The following is a 15,935-nucleotide window of genomic DNA, read 5'->3' as shown; positions in this document are numbered from 1 at the left end:
CCGCAGGTTGTGGTCCAGACCCGTGCAGGTCCCAGAACGCCTCCCATGCTGCGGGGGGGGGGGGGGGGGGGGATGTGTTGCAATGGAAGAGGGCAAGGCCGGGGGTGGGGAGACTGCAGAGGAAGAAGCTCACATTAATATCTGACTAAATGATAGACTTTGAGAAATATAACCAATAGCTAAAAATTTGAATAGGCAGTTTACTAAATAGGTACCATAATTTTGGTTTGTAAGTAAATATCTTCTAATTTAGAGAAGCTCTCAAAATGTATTCTTAAGAGAATGCATCATGCATCCATAATGCTATGAATCTTTTTTTTTTTTTTTTTTCCTTAGGGAGGGAGAGAGAGAGAGGAGAGGGGCAGAGGGAAAGGAGGCCGGAGGCTCCACCTCCAGGGCCGGGGCTCAAGCTCACAACCCCGAGTTCATGACAGGAGCTGGAATCGAGCCACCCAGGCATCCCGCTGTGAATCTATTCTCTAACAAGATTTTCAAGGTGTTGCCTTAATGACTGAAAACATATAGCATAGCTGGTTCCTAAATCAAGAGCAGCAGTTAACTTTTAAAATACTTGGAGTGTGTTTTGAGCTGCAAACATATTGACATGTAAGAGTAAACTATGCAGGTTCGATAAATAGGAGTGCATTTAAAAGCATGAAATGATCCAATAGTAAGTATTGGCAGTGCACCGTCGTGCAAGAAAAAGCTGTGCGGTCTTCAACATTGACCTTGAAACTTGTTTGGAAGCTCTAGTCTGTGGTGCAAAAGGGCACTAGGTAAATCTGTACTTCAAAATCTATCTTGAAAAAAAAACAAAAAAAACAAAAATCCATCTTGGCTTCCTATTTGCAATTTTTAAATGATTGAGTTTAATCCCTAGGAACCTGCTTGCCACCTTAGGGGAGTAGCCCTTCTTTGTCCTTCACAAAATCAACTAACGCGTTAGCCATGAAAAAAGGTTGAATTTTAGATAATCAAAGAAAGTTAAACTCCTTTGACTTTTTTTAAATATATATATATATATTTTATTTATTTCACAGAAAGCACAAGCAAGGGGGGAAGGGCAGGGCAGAGGGAGAAGCAGGCTCCCCACTGAGCAGGGAGCTGATGGGGGCCTCGATTCCAGGACCTCGGATCATGACCTGAGCCTGAGCCGAAGGCAGATGTTTAACCCCCTGAGCCACCCAGGGACCCCTCCTTTGACTTTTTGAGTGATGATTTTTTTTTCCTGATTTAAGTATGAAGTTATGACGATGACTTAACATTTTTTAAAACTTATTTTTACTTAATGACAGCATAACAATATGAGGAGCTGGGGATCCCTGGGTGGCTCAGCGGTTTAGCCCCTGCCTTTGGCCCAGGGCACAATCCTGGAGTCCCGGGATCGAGTCCCACGTTGGGCTCCCTGCATGGAGCCTGCTTCTCCCTCCTCCTGTGTCTCTGCCTCTGTCTCTCTCTCTCTATGTCTATCATAAATAAATAAATCTTTGTTTAAAAAAAAAACAATATGAGGAGCTAACAATTCAAACGTCACTTGTATTACTACTGCTTCATACAGTGATTCTTATTATTGCACAATATCCTTCCCCATGTTTACATTCCTTTTTTTTTTTAATTTTTATTTATTTATGATAGTCAGAGAGAGAGAAAGAGAGAGAGGCAGAGACATAGGCAGAGGGAGAAGCAGGCTCCATGCACCGGGAGCCCGACGTGGGATTCGATCCAGGGTCTCCAGGATCGCGCCTTGGGCCAAAGGCAGGCGCCAAACCGCTGCGCCACCCAGGGATCCCCCCATATTTACATTCCTATTTAATATCTAATAATGACATTCCTATAGCTTTTAAAATTTATGTTTCAGAAACTTGTACCTGCTACTGATGGTGAGGATGCCCTATATCTTTGTGTTCCTGTCTCTTTTTCCCAGTGATGTGTTTTTGCTTCTCTTCTCCCACCTACTGAGATCTCCCTAACTTCCTCGCCCCTTCCCTCCTGTGTAACCACGTTAACCACCTGGCACGTAGCTTTCAGGACCTTCCCTGGTCACTTTCCTCACTTCATAAAAATCGCTCTAAGTCAACCATTCAACATCATACTCATTTGGAAACACCACGTCAATGTTCTATGCTATGCATGAACCACGCTCTATTCAACTATTCTTCATTGCCGGCCATTCGCCCTCCCTTTTTTCTTCAATAGTGTGGGGCAGCAGATAGTTTTATGCAAATATCCTTTCATTTCTGTGGTGCAGCCATCAGGGAAAGGATAGGGGCTCAAACACGCCCCTTTCCAATTTTAACAGATATTAGCAGGTAGCAAATTAAACTTTTGGTTTAGGGTTGCTTGGGGGGCTCAGCCATTGAGTGTCTGCCTTTGGCTCAGGTCATGATCCTGGGGTCCCAGGATTGAATCCCACATCGGGCTCCTTGCAGGGAGCCTGCTTCTCCCTCTGCCTGTCTCTCTCTCTTTCTCTCTCTCTCTCTCTATCATAAATAAATAGATAAATCTTTAAAGAGAAAAAAAAGGAATTCTTAAAAAAATAAATAAAAATGAATAAAATTTTGGTTTACCCAAAGGCCCTACAATGCACATTGCCATCAGGAATATATAGGGTTCATTTCTTGTTCTCTAACGTCCCTTCTGGAACTAGAGTGTTATTTCTGTGAAATTTTGCCCATGTGTTGGGTTCTTTCGTACTTTGCTTTGCACTTCTCCGCTTCCAGTTGGAGCATGTTTTTATGTTTATGAGCTATTTGGGTTTAACTCTTCTCTCAATTGCCTGATAATATTTTATTCACTTTTCCTTTGGATTATTTCTTCTCACTTTCTAAGAACTCTTTATATTTATATTATATAGATATTAATCCTATATATTGTTATATTTTCCCACATCTACTTCATAATATATTTTGCCAAGCAAATTATATATATTCTTTAGATATATAGAAATACATATTCTTCATTTTATAATTTAAATAAGTTAAATGTTTTAGTTTAATTTTTTAAAGCTATTTTTTTTTAACTTATGCATGAGAGACACAGAGACAGAGAGGCAGAGGCACATGCAGGGATCCCAACGTGGGGTTTCGATCCCGGGACCCCAGCATCACGCCCTGAGCCGAAGGCAGGTATTCAACTGCTAAGCCACCCAGATGCCCCAAAGATGTTTTAATTTTAAAATAGCTTCTGAGTTTCTTTCTTTTTTTTTTTTTAGATTTTATTTATTTATTCATGAGAGACACAGAGAGCGAGAGGCAGAGGGAGAAGCAGGCTCCATGCAGGGAGCCCGACGTGGGACTCGATCCTGCGACTCCAGGATCATGCCCTAGGCCAATGGCAGGCACTAAACTGCTGAGCCACCCAGGAATCCCCAGCTCCTGAGTTTCTTGAATTGGCTAAAAAGGTCTTCTTTATCTCTGAACTACACTTCTAGCCTCTTAGATTTTCTAAGATTTTGTTTTACTTCATAGCTTGAAAAAAATTTAAAAACATCTGAAAAATGCTTTATATAGGGGTTGGACTTTTATTTTTTTCAGATGGACAGCTGGTTATTCCAGCATCATTTATTAAGAAACATTCTTGCTTAAATAGATTTTTCTCATATATTAATTTGTTATGTACTAGAATCTACTTCTGGACTCAGTTCTATGTTGATGAGTGTCATTACTTCTTTCAGTTGAACTTTAAAATCATTTAGTTAAATTTCATTTTCAAAACTTCAGCTGAAACTCAAGTTGGAATTATATTAAAATATTAATTTGGGGGAATTGATATTTTATGATATCTTCCCGTTCAAGAATATAGTATTTGTTCAGATCTTGCTTTATGTCCTTTATTAGGACTCTATAATAGCTCTGCCTTGTTAGCTTTATCCCTTGAGGGATTTATGGTTTTGTCTTAAATGTTTAGCCCCGTATCGACTTCCAAGTGCTTATTACTGTGAATATAGACTAAAGCTATTAATTTTTGGCCTACTTATCTTGTATCTAGCCATTTTCCCAAGTTCCTGAATGATTCTTTTTTTTTTTTTTAAACAATGTTTTTTTTTTTTTAATTTTTATTTATTTATGATAGTCACAGAGAGAGAGAGAGGCAGAGACACAGGCAGAGGGAGAAGCAGGCTCCATGCACCGGAAGCCCGATGTGGGATTCGATCCCGGGTCTCCAGGATCGCGCCCTGGGCCAAAGGCAGGCACCAAACCGCTGCGCCACCCAGGGATCCCTCCTGAATGATTCTAATAAGACTTTTTTTTTGAGCTTTTGAGGTATTCACTTTTTTTTCAAGGTTTTAAGTAATCTCTACCCCCAACATGGGGTTCACACTTAAAATCCTGAGATCCAAGAGTCACATGCTCCACTGACTGAGTCAACCAGACCCTGCGAGTGATATTCAGCAAAAATAATCTCATTTTCCAGTGTATAAAACAAGTATTTGGGCAACCTGGGTGGCTCAGGGCGTGACCCTGGGGTCCTGGAATCGAGTCCCACGTTGGGCTCCCTGCATGGAGCCTGCTTCTCCCTCTGCCTGCATCTCTGCCTGTGTCTCTCTCTGTGTCTCTCATGAGTAAATAAATGAAATCTTTTAAAAAATAAAAATAAAATAAAACAAACATTTAATTCTATTGATTTAATGCTCTGTTTGCAGTATTAGGGCACACTAATTACCCCTATTGTACAGCATTGTTTTGAGGATTAAATAAAACACAGGTAAAGTGCTTAGAGCAGTGAGTGGCATACAGTAAGGAATTCAAGGAATGATTATTACTTCTCAACTATTAGAGTTCTTCAATCTAAAAAAGGTCTTTCATGGAAACATCACGCCAAAAAACAAGAATTAAACGATCATCTGCTAGTTTATTTTATTTTTTATTTTTTTTAGTTTTTCCTATTCCTTCATCATTCCTCATTTTAATGGGTTTTGGGGGACTTGAGTGACAGCTTTCTTAAAATTTTATTTGTGGTTCTCTCACCTTGACAGAACAGCAGGGAAGGAAAGGAGAGAAATAGCCTCTGTATGGGATGGTTCCACAGATTGTTATTTCGTATGAACAGATTAATAATTAATATATAATTGTTATTACAATTCCACAGATTATTTTCCTTTGGAAAACAGGAGTTACAGGTAAACTAGGTTTAAGGCTAGATATTGAGTATATTTTGGGGGGCAGCCCGGACAGCTCAGCGGTTTAGTGCTGCCTTCAGCCCAGGGCGTGATCCTGGGACCTGGGATCGAGTCCCATGTCGGGCTCCCTGCATGGAGCCTGCTTCTCCCTCTGCCTGTGTCTCTGTCTCTCTCTCTCTCTCTCTCTCTCTCTCTCTCCCCTCTCTGTGCATTCTAATGAATGAATAAATAAATAAATAATCTTAAAAAAAAGAATATATTTTGGTTTAGCTCATGTGGTGTTTCAGTGTTTATTTTATGCAGGTCAAGGAGATCTACCACAAAATCTTTTGCTTCCTAGAATTTACTTTCTTCAAAGTGAGATAAAGCAGTTAAACCAATTGCAACCAATTTTACTGTGTCTCTCAGGAAGTTTTATTGAGTAACTAAATAAAAAAAACCCTCCTCCTTTAGGGGGCTTTGGGGAGAGCAACTGTTGAGGAGATGCAGTCCTCTTTTGACAGTGGTGGAAGAGAGGTGGCCTTGCAAATTATCCTCACTTTCCAGGTTTGACATAGTTTGGCATTTTACATCTTCGGTGACATCTTGAGACTTATCCTCTTTACCCTCCCTGAATGAGCCTTGGCAGAGGGCCTTGGACAATATAACCCTTAACTCCACCTCTGGCATTAGCCATATTCTGAGAAGGGGAGAATGCCTGGACTGTTAAGAACATCCTATGCTAGTTCAGAGTGGAAAGCTGAGGGGCGTTCTGGATGCCACTTCCTTCGTTGGTCCCACCCTCTATGACAGCATCCGTAGAACAAAATTAGTGTCATGGCAGCACTAACAACATCTCTTTGTTGCTGAAAAATTAAGAACTGGCTGTTAGGTGTTTGCTAAATTGTACCAGCTGGCCCAGCTTCTGCAAGGAGCTCAAAATATATTTCAGGAATTGATATTGTCTTTTTGTCTAGTCAAAGAGACTCTATTAAGTTGCCAGGTAAAATCTTGTATGATACTTTACTGAAGTGAGAAAAAGGAATGAATGATTGAAATGAGAGCTTTTTCCGGAATCCTTCCAAGGAGAGAATGACTAAATCAACTTCTGGGAACTCTAAGTTTGTATCTTAGACATGTAAACCACACAGATGGTGACTGTCTCCTTATACCATTACTTCAAGTAATAAATGGATAAAACTTTTCTGGAGAAGGTCCAAATTCAGTTTTGAGAAGTGATTACACAGACAGAAACCTCATCCCTAATGCCAGATGTACTAACAAATTAAAAAAAAAAAACCCAAAAACCTATTGGATTAAATTAATCCCTAATTTGCTTAAATGGTCAATGTACTTTTTCTCCCTGTTCCACCAAATAAATTTTTGTCGTTTAATTCGTGCCTGTTCATCACTCCCATTTCTGGAAAAAAAAAAAAACGTAGTAAACATTCAATTCAGTGCAGAAATTGAGTAAAATCTCCTAAATCAGGGCGCCTTGGTGGCTCAGGGGTTGAGCGTCTGCCTTAGGCTCAGGGCGTGATCCCGGGGTCCAGGGATCCACTCCTGCATCGGGTTCCCCGCAGGGAGCCTGCTTCTCCCTCTGCCTGTGTCTCTGCCTGTGTCTCTTATGAATAAATAAAGCCTTAAAAAATTTCCTAAATCATGACTGGTTTCAAAAGCATTCATTTTCTTCCAATATGAATCATGTATGTCTGACTAAAAGTGGGGTGAGGTGGAGGGAAAACCCTCAAGTCTGAAAATGAAAAGAAATTAAACTTCGTTATTTAGATCACTCCTAAATCTAAGTCAGTGGAAGGGGGAAATTTGTCACCACTGAAAAATAAACAATACGTAGTGTAGACAAGATGCATGCTAACCAAGTGGAAGGTAATTCAGTGGGATAATAGTTAGCAGGAATCCGTGGGTACCATGTTGCTCTGGAAGTGTCAAACTAGCCCAGACTCATGGAAGTCTCATCTAACTCTAGGCTTCCCTCCAGAGTATCTACAGGCTTAAACCTGGGGCTTTCCTGGGTGGGATCTCTCAAGGGAGTTCCCTAGGTTTGCTGATTCAATTCATGCTTTTGGGTTATCCTAGAATAGACCCATGCCGGGCTTTGTTCATGTAGTTAGTAAAACACTGTATAGCAGCAAGGTGGTAATGGCTCCCAGATAACGTCTGCATCCTAAGCCCTACATGTGATATTATCTTTATTTGAAACATTGTCTTTGCGGATGTAATTAAGGATTTTGAGATAAAGTTACCCTGGATTACCCCCAGTGGGCCCCAAATGCCATCACAAATGTCCTTAAAAGAGAGGAGACACACACAGAGAAGATACGAAGATGGAATTAGAGTTTGGAATGATCGTGGCCTTACACCAAGGAATACCAGCAGCAAGGAATGGATTTTCTTCTTGAGCTGTTAGGGAGCAAGGGCTTGCTGACGTTTTTTTTTTTTTTAAGATTTTATTTATTCATGAGAGACACAGAGAGAGGCAGAGAGAGAAGCAGGCTCCACGCAGGGAGCCCAATGCAGGACTTGACCCTGGGTCTCCAGGATCACACCCTGGGCCGAAGGCAGCCCTAAACCACTGAGCCACTCGGGCTGCCCTTTGCTAACACTTTGATTTTGGCCTTTTGGCCTCCAGAAGTGGGAAAAAGTTCGTTTTTTTAAAATTTTTAAAATATTTATTTATTCATGAGAGGCAGAGACACAGGCAGTGGGAGAAGCAGGCTCCCTGCAGGGAGCCCGATATGGGACTTGATCCCAGTACCCCAGGATCACGACCTGAGCCAAAGGCAGACACCCAACTACGGAGCCACCCAGGCGTCCCAAAGTCTGTTCTTTTAAGCCACCGAACTTATGGTAATTTGTTACAGCAGCCCTATAAACTAATACATACTGTTCCTAGGACAGGAGTATCTAGAAAGCAATAGAAATAGATCAAAAACAGAGGAGAGCTCAGTTAACAGGAACTTACCTCCCTAAAACACATTTTTGTGGGTAAAACACCAAAGTGCCTTGTTTTTTGTTTTTTTAATTTGTATTTATTTATGATAGTCACACACACACACACACACACAGAGAGAGAGAGAGGCAGAGACACAGGCAGAGGGAGAAGCAGGCTCCATGCAGCGGGAGCCCGACATGGGATTCGATCCCACGTCTCTAGGATCGCGCCCTGGGCCAAAGGCAGGTGCCAAACCGCTGCGCCACCCAGGGATCCCCCAAAGTGCCTTGTAAGAACATCGAGAGGAACAAAAATATTTATATTATTGAAAGGTGTGTGGAGAATACTTCAACGGCATGTGTTTGAAAGATGCCTCGGTTTGGGTTCAGATGGATGTGAACAAAAGCTTGTCAACACTGGCTCTGAAACACTTTCATCACTACACCGACATTCATAGACCGGGCATTAATTAGAGGATGGGATTTCCAAAATCATCCTACTATTGTGTCGGCTTAGTAGCCAATTCCCCACCAAGGAGGATACAAAGGGACAGATACACATTATGAGGTGTCTAGAGAACGGAATTCCCGCCGGCTACAGCCTAAGGGAAGTGGGGCGGCGTGGTACCTTGCTCCTTGCCATCAGGGATGCTGCGTCCTTAGGCTGTGGAGGGCTATCCGCGGCCTCCCTTGGGAACAGCGGTCTTCTACACTCAAGCCTCCCGAACACCAGCCACTGGGGCCACGCTTTCCTACTTCACCTTCTCCATGCTTCATCCTTATGAAAATCATTTCTTTCACTCATGATTTCAGTCCCCCCCCCCTCCCCCGCCCCGAGTCAGTGACTCCAAGACTCAACTGCCTCTTCTCAGAATATACTCAGGAAGATATGTCACTTCACATAAACTTCATCTCACCCAAAAGCTCTTTTCCTCATGCACTAAAAACCAACTCCTTGCAGGCTTCTCTGTTGCATGGTCATCGGTGCTCAGTCCCTCTGGTCTTGTTCGTATAATCAGGTATTTCACTCTTTCCTTCTTCAGTCCCCACATCTAAGCCATTAACCAATTCTCCAGTTACTCCTTTAAACAATTTCTTGGGCTCCCCTTCCCACCATGGCTCCAACCCCAGTCATTCCAGGTTTACAGACCCAAGCAGCCCACACGCTGGCTAGCTCTGGCTCTACCATTACTCCTCCCTGGGCCATCCTTCGCCCGGCCATCAAATCTGGTGTTGCTTTATGCTTTAGTCCTACTGCTCCCATTTACAACAGCAGAGTAGCTCCCTGCTGTCCACTGGATACTATACCTATTTGATTGTACTCCACTTCCAGGATGGAGATGTACCCATGTTTTTCCTGCCAGCCATACAGTTCTCCATCACTGGTCAATCTGCTCAGAGAATCTAACTAAAACTGACCTGTGCAAAATAGAAATATAAATCAAATAGTCCATACGTTTTAAAGCAAAATACAATTTGTACTGTTCGTCATTCTTATTAATACAGAATAAGCACAAACTACCTGTGGTTAGATAGGAATTATTAATTTTTACTTTTTTGATACTTTTTGACTGATCTTCCCCACCACTGATTTCATTAAACACCTTGCCAACAGGGTAGGATCTGGACTTATTCTAGCATTTACTCTTTTCTACTACTCCTCTGTGCCCCAACTAAGGTACATTGCATATTCAAGTTTGACAGTAATAGTTTCCTCTTCTGAACTTAGTGTTCACAGGGGATATAGAAAATCACACTATAAATAGAAATTTGAAAGGGTAATAGTGGCAAATGACAAAAATATAGACTTTGATCTCTGCCTATTTTAAAACTGCCATAACCTTTTGACTTAAGTGAAAATGTTATTCACATAAAAATCTTGTAGGATATATTTAGTTTTCAGGAAAAAAACCTGGATTTTGACCCAAATGCTCAATCTGGATAATTACTTATGTCATTGTACAAGGAAAATCAGGTTAAACTAGGTTCATAATACAAATGAACAAAAATTCTTTCTATAGCCTTTCATACAAATCAGAGAAATTATTTACTGCCTATAGATGATCTTTGTACATACAAAAAATGTTTTCTTAAAAATCATTACATTGTTCCAAATGGAAAGCTCTGAGAAAGTTTAACACACTATTACTAATTGAGCTTTGTTCATTTGCTGGTCTTTTTTCCCCCAGTAGAAGGTAAGCTCCATGTAAGCAAAACATTCCTGCTATATATCCCTAGCCCAGATAACAACAACGCCAGGCACATGGCAGGCGTGTAGTACTGAAGACACTTGTTGATTCTTTGATACAAAAGTCAGGGAGATGCCTCTAATTTGGGATAAAATCTTTAATTCTTAAGCTCAGTAATCTATAGGCTACAAAGGACAATTTTTTAAAAAAATATTTCATTTATTTATTAGAGACAGAGGGAGAGAGAGAGGCAGAGATCCTGGGTCTCCAGGATCACACCCTGAGCTGAAGGCAGTGCTAAACACACTGAGCAACCCGGGCTGCCCAAGGACAGTGTTTTAAGAAAGCAAGTTGTGTGTGTGCAATCAGGTCACACATTTGGGTGTGGCTCAGTGGTTGAGCGTCTGCCTCTGAAGGTCATGATCACGGGGTCCTGGGTCGAGTCCCACATCAGACTCCCTGCATGGAGGCCTCTGCCTGTGCCTCTGCCTCCCTTTCTCTCTGTGTCTCTCATGAATAAATAAAATCTTGTATGTGCAACAATGGTGGAATACTTTTTATCTACACTTAGAAAACAGATATATTTAGCAGTATCTTACTTCTACCTTTCAAAGATAAACTGTCAAGGCTACAAACTTACCAGCTCCATTAATAGGCTTATTAGCCAGTTTTGACAAGCATCATCAATATCCCAACAAAGACTTAGAAATTTTCTCTCATCAGTTATGGGAAACTAGGTCTACTTCTACTCTTATTAATCATTATACTTCTCTTATGCATTCATAAAAGCATCAGATGTACTAATGCACTGTAACAAAATAAGGAATGGATTAAAACGAAAATTTGAGTCCTGGAAATCACAGTTTGTTAAGACTCACTAAGTGTAGGAGAAGCTTGAAAAGACTAAGATTTCTAAAGTAAAGTCATAGGAGTATTAATTATAGAATACTATAACTTCTTTATATATTTCCAAGATTCAAAAAGCAGGAGACAGAATAATAAATGGCAATTAAATTCAATGAAGACCTAGATTGAGGTAAACCAAAAGCAAAATGTTACCGTGGTAAGTTTCAATTCTAAGTTTGCTGCCTCTCATCTAAGGATGAGAGGACTTAAAAAGCAAAGCAGAATTTACTTTTGTAATTGAAGGTTTCAGACTTTCTACTCCTAATACCCAACATAAAAGTCAAAGCAGAGTTTTTACACTTTTTAAGAAAAAATTAGGAGAAATGTCACTCTGGCTTTTCTCCTAAAATTCAAGTTTCTCCAAGTATCATTGAGGACATGAAAAATAACGGACTTTTCTGAATTATTTTAATATTTTCCTATGTAAGCACCAGAAAAGTCCATCTACTACATGATTTGCATTCTTAAGCTGCAGTTACTATTTTGTATGAGACGATGCCTTTTGCCAAACCACGGTCCTATTTCTAGTAACAAAATACAAAAAACAACAACAAAATGATCAACCAAGAGGGTAGCACTGGCACTTACTTCACTCTAACTCTATATGAAGTAGGTGCGTTATCATTCCCATTTTACAGATACAGGAACAGAGGCACCTAACTAGTGTCACACGCTACAAGTAGCCGAACTGGGATTTGAAACCCAGGCAATCTGGTTCCAGGGGAGCCCATAGTCTTATTCACTATACTAAACTGTTCATTTTGTTCCCCTAACACTCATCTGTAATTAATGTGTTGCTTCCCACCAGACTGGTGGTGTTCAGTCAGGTGATTTTGACAGTCACGACTAGCCGCCCCCCCCCCCCCCCCATCTAACTGGAAAACACTTGGCAATGTTTGAAGACTATTTTGGTTGTCACAACTTGGGGATGGGGGTGGTATTACTGGCATCTAGAGGGTAGATACCAGATACACTGCTAAAAATCCTAAAATGCACAGGGCAGCTCCCCAACAAGTCATTGTCCAGCACAAAACATCCATAGTACTGAGGCTGAGAAGCCCTATAACAGAGTACAAATTCTAGAAGGCAAGGTCCTAAGTTGATCTCAATTGTTGCTTCATAGTCAGACCTAGAACATTTAAACTTATCTGAATATTTGTTTTTAAGAGCCTAGAACTCAGAAGGCACCTGGGTGGCTCAGTTGGTTAAATGTCTGACTCTTGATTTCGGATCAGGTCATGATCTCAGGGTTGTGGGATCTAGCCCTGTGTCAGGCTCCCCGCTCCATGCAGGGTCTGCTTGAGGACTCTCTCTCTCTCTCTCCCCCCCCCAACCCTAAAAAAACCCAAATCTTAAAAAAAGAAAAGAGCCTAGAACTCAGCCTGGAGCACAGCTGGCGGGCAACAAGCATTTACTAAAGGTAACTAAATTGGGATGCCTAGGTAGCTTAGCAGTTAAGCGCCAGCCTTTGGCCCCGGGCATGATCCTGGAATCCTAGGATCGAGTCCCCCATCAGGCTCCCTGCATGGAGTCTGCTTCTCTCTCTGCGTGTCTCTCTCATGAATAAATAAATAAAATCTAAAACAAAAAAAAAAAAAAATTTTAAAAAAAGTAACTAAATTAATAGTGGTGCCTACAAAGGTCAAGTGGGTGTAACCGGGTATAGTAAATTGAAGTGATTTCAGTGCTCTATAATCCTACTTTTTGGGGGTTTAATTTTCTTCCAATGACTATAAATAAGATCAGTTCTGCCAAGACATGTCTCTTAACTGAGTGGGCCTTCTGCGAGAATATTTTTTTCTTTAGATACACAAAATCTTTAAATACATGGAACTCTGAGTTAAGTTTGTAAGAATAATACTTTTTTCTTCTTAAAATGAAAGTCTTTAAAATATTACATCCAAATAGCTTGTATACTTAAGAGATTAGCAGAAAGCCCTACATTATAGGATATCACTGATTGATTGCAGATATGCTCCAGCGACTGGCAAATAATTTGAGTTAAGATATGTTTAAAAATTCCAAAAAAGAATTGAATTATAGCACATCTAAGAAAAAGACAAATTATCTAAAAAGAAAGTAGTTCTTGAGTCCACTTCATTCAAAGATCTTTATAACCGGGATCCCTGGGTGGCGCAGTGGTTTGGCGCCTGCCTTTAGCCCAGGGTGCGATCCTGCAGACCCGGGATCGAGTCCCACGTCAGGCTCCCGGTGCATGGAGCCTGCTTCTCCCTCTGCCTGTGTCTCTGCCTCTCTGTCTCTCTCTGTGTGACTATCATGAATAAATAAATAAAATCTTTAAAAAAAAAGATCTTTATAACCATAATATAACTTCATCCTAAATTTTTAAAAAAAATCTATGAAGAAAAAAAAATCTATGAAGTAGAACATCTGTCAAAGTATAACATCTGTCATTTTCAATTCTTTCTCCTACACCTCAAAGAGCTACTAACATTACCCAGAAAGCATATATTCATAAATAATATTGCTTGATTTATAAAATTCCTTCCCAAGAAAAAATTCAAAAGTTGGTTGTGTGGATATTCAAACAATACTAGGGGGAAAAAAATCTGACGTCTTTCCCTCATCATTTCTGTAATCAATTAATCAATCTGGTTTGCCCAAATGTTAAATTATGAAACCACACTAGGTAAAATGCACCTATTACATTTAAAAAGAAGTTAAACCCATATTTATTTGCTAGCACTGTTAAATGTTACACAAAACACATTCAAGTGGCAAGTAATTATAATGCAAGCCCTTGCATGGCAATCCAAATTTATTGAACTACTGATGCTAAGTTATACAAAATTGCACCACTTTAATTAAGGCTTTTAGTTTACATTTGGCCACCTCAAAGTAGTTGTAACATTAGGTTGGTCAATTTAAATACTGTGGCTCCCTGTTGGATAGACACACAATCTTTACACCCAAACGGTTAATGCATACAAAGCAACAAGGCATTGTTAAATAAAACAGCAATAGTTACTGCAACTTAGGCCTTGTGACCAATTACACATGATTAAAATTACTTCCCACATTCACATCCACAGTACTCGTCCACCATTTAACATCTCAACCAAAACGTTACACATGTGAAACAATCACTAACAGGCAAAAATACTAAACCTGTATATTTGGTATTGCAAATACACTTATGCATGAGCAAGCAAGGGATTCACAGTGAGAATCTACAGCTGCAGAAGCCTGAAAATGATTTACAAAAATTGTTAAATCATTAAAAAATTGTTTGAAAATATACACTTCTTGTTGTAGACCCCCACTGTACACACAACTATAAACATTGTTCCCTATGTAAACAAAAAAGGAAACATATAATAAAAGATTTGAAAAGTCTGGACATTTCCTTCCCAACAGATATTAAAGGCAATGTCTTTAATCTAAGACATTATACTGAAAGGACTATCATATTTTAAAGACAAGATCACTGTCTCCACAGGTTTTTTTAAAAATTAAAAAAACTATATAGCTGTGTTAATCAAAGCGCTTATTTGTACAATACAATGATAATGACCTTGAATTTCTTAAAAAAAATTACAATAAGCTACAAGTATCAAAGAAGCGAAGTTATCTGGAGTAGTCTATATAGGAGCTCTTTGGACTTTCTTTTATTATGCTAAAATAGTGGTGCTTTTAGGATTTACATTATTGTACTCTCCAATACAAAGTATGGGGCATGTTAAAGTATACAGTACACCATTTTCATACATGTACAACATTGGTGGATGAAAAATGTCTCTTAGCAGTAATACTGGATTGTAGCCTCTGGTTTTACCAGCTGCATACTCTAGGACTATTATATAAGTAAAAATCTCTCTTGTGATACTGGAAAGTGATTAGAATGTGCAAACTGATGTAGTAGCTTTCATCCGCCTCTTAAAGGGTACCACCACAGAAAGTCCATTTAAGATGTTGGTAGGTTTAACAAAGTTGGAATGCTGGCACTGTTGAATTGGGCAACAGTTCTTCAGACCTGTCGAAAGGAAAAAATTAAGTTGAAAACATGGGTTGAAAATAGCACACTAAAGATCCAAAGGAACACATTAAAGCAACAGCGTTAAAGTGTTAGAAATGAATATAATACAGGCTCTTGTCATTACATTCATGACAATGTAGGACTATGTACCACACGACTCATAGCAAAGTATAGCACGGGTAGACATTTTCATCTTTTTTGGAATGACTTCATCTGTTCTGCTGCCCTCTCGCAAGCCAGTCAAATGAAGTTTAGACACAAAAAAGGAATGTACCTTAGTGCAAATTTCTGTGTTACCTTCCGAAGATTAAAAGCAGAAAAACAAAAACACCACGTTAAAATTTTAGGTCAGGTCAACTTTATTAGAATTAGGATTAAAAAACAGATAGCAATATTAACAAAATGAGTGTTTCCAATCCTAGAATTACATCATAAATATAGAACGCACATCTCATTAGGGTTTCTAGTATCAGAAAATCAAGACCTTTCTTCCTTACTCTTCCAGGAAGAGTGGCTACACAAAGCTGGTTCAGAGAAGTAGACAAAAGAGAATTTATTTCATGATGGTTCTTTACAGGTGACAGTTATAAACGTTCTAATTCCATATTTAAACAAATTCTATCAACTTTAAGATGGATGTCAGAAAAAGCTGTCATTACACTAAAATCACGTAATTAAACTCAAATTTGTGAGTGATGTTTTAAAAAAGGTAAAATCGGAACTCACTGTCTGCCAAGTATTTATTTACTTTGGATGATTTTCTGCATACATTCCTGGGTTAAAAAAAAAGATT

General features: G+C 39.6%; 1 protein-coding gene across 2 annotated transcripts in view; it reads right to left on the bottom strand.

Annotated features, from left to right (window-relative positions):
- Window positions 1-13,891: 13,891 nt before the first annotated feature.
- Window positions 13,892-15,935, bottom strand: part of RAP1B (RAP1B, member of RAS oncogene family) — a 48,482-nt gene continuing 46,438 nt past the window's right edge. For both annotated transcript variants that reach the window (XM_055328072.1, XM_055328073.1), the window contains exon 8: window positions 13,892-15,139. The gene's annotated coding sequence lies outside the window, so the exon portion shown is untranslated. The remainder of the gene's footprint in view (window positions 15,140-15,935) is intronic.

Source organism: Nyctereutes procyonoides, unplaced genomic scaffold (assembly GCF_905146905.1).
Source record: "Nyctereutes procyonoides isolate TBG_1078 unplaced genomic scaffold, NYPRO_anot_genome, whole genome shotgun sequence".
Taxonomy (NCBI): domain Eukaryota; kingdom Metazoa; phylum Chordata; class Mammalia; order Carnivora; family Canidae; genus Nyctereutes; species Nyctereutes procyonoides.
The sequence above is the reverse complement of the archived record's forward strand: the minus strand, read 5'-3'. Positions and strand labels throughout refer to the sequence as shown.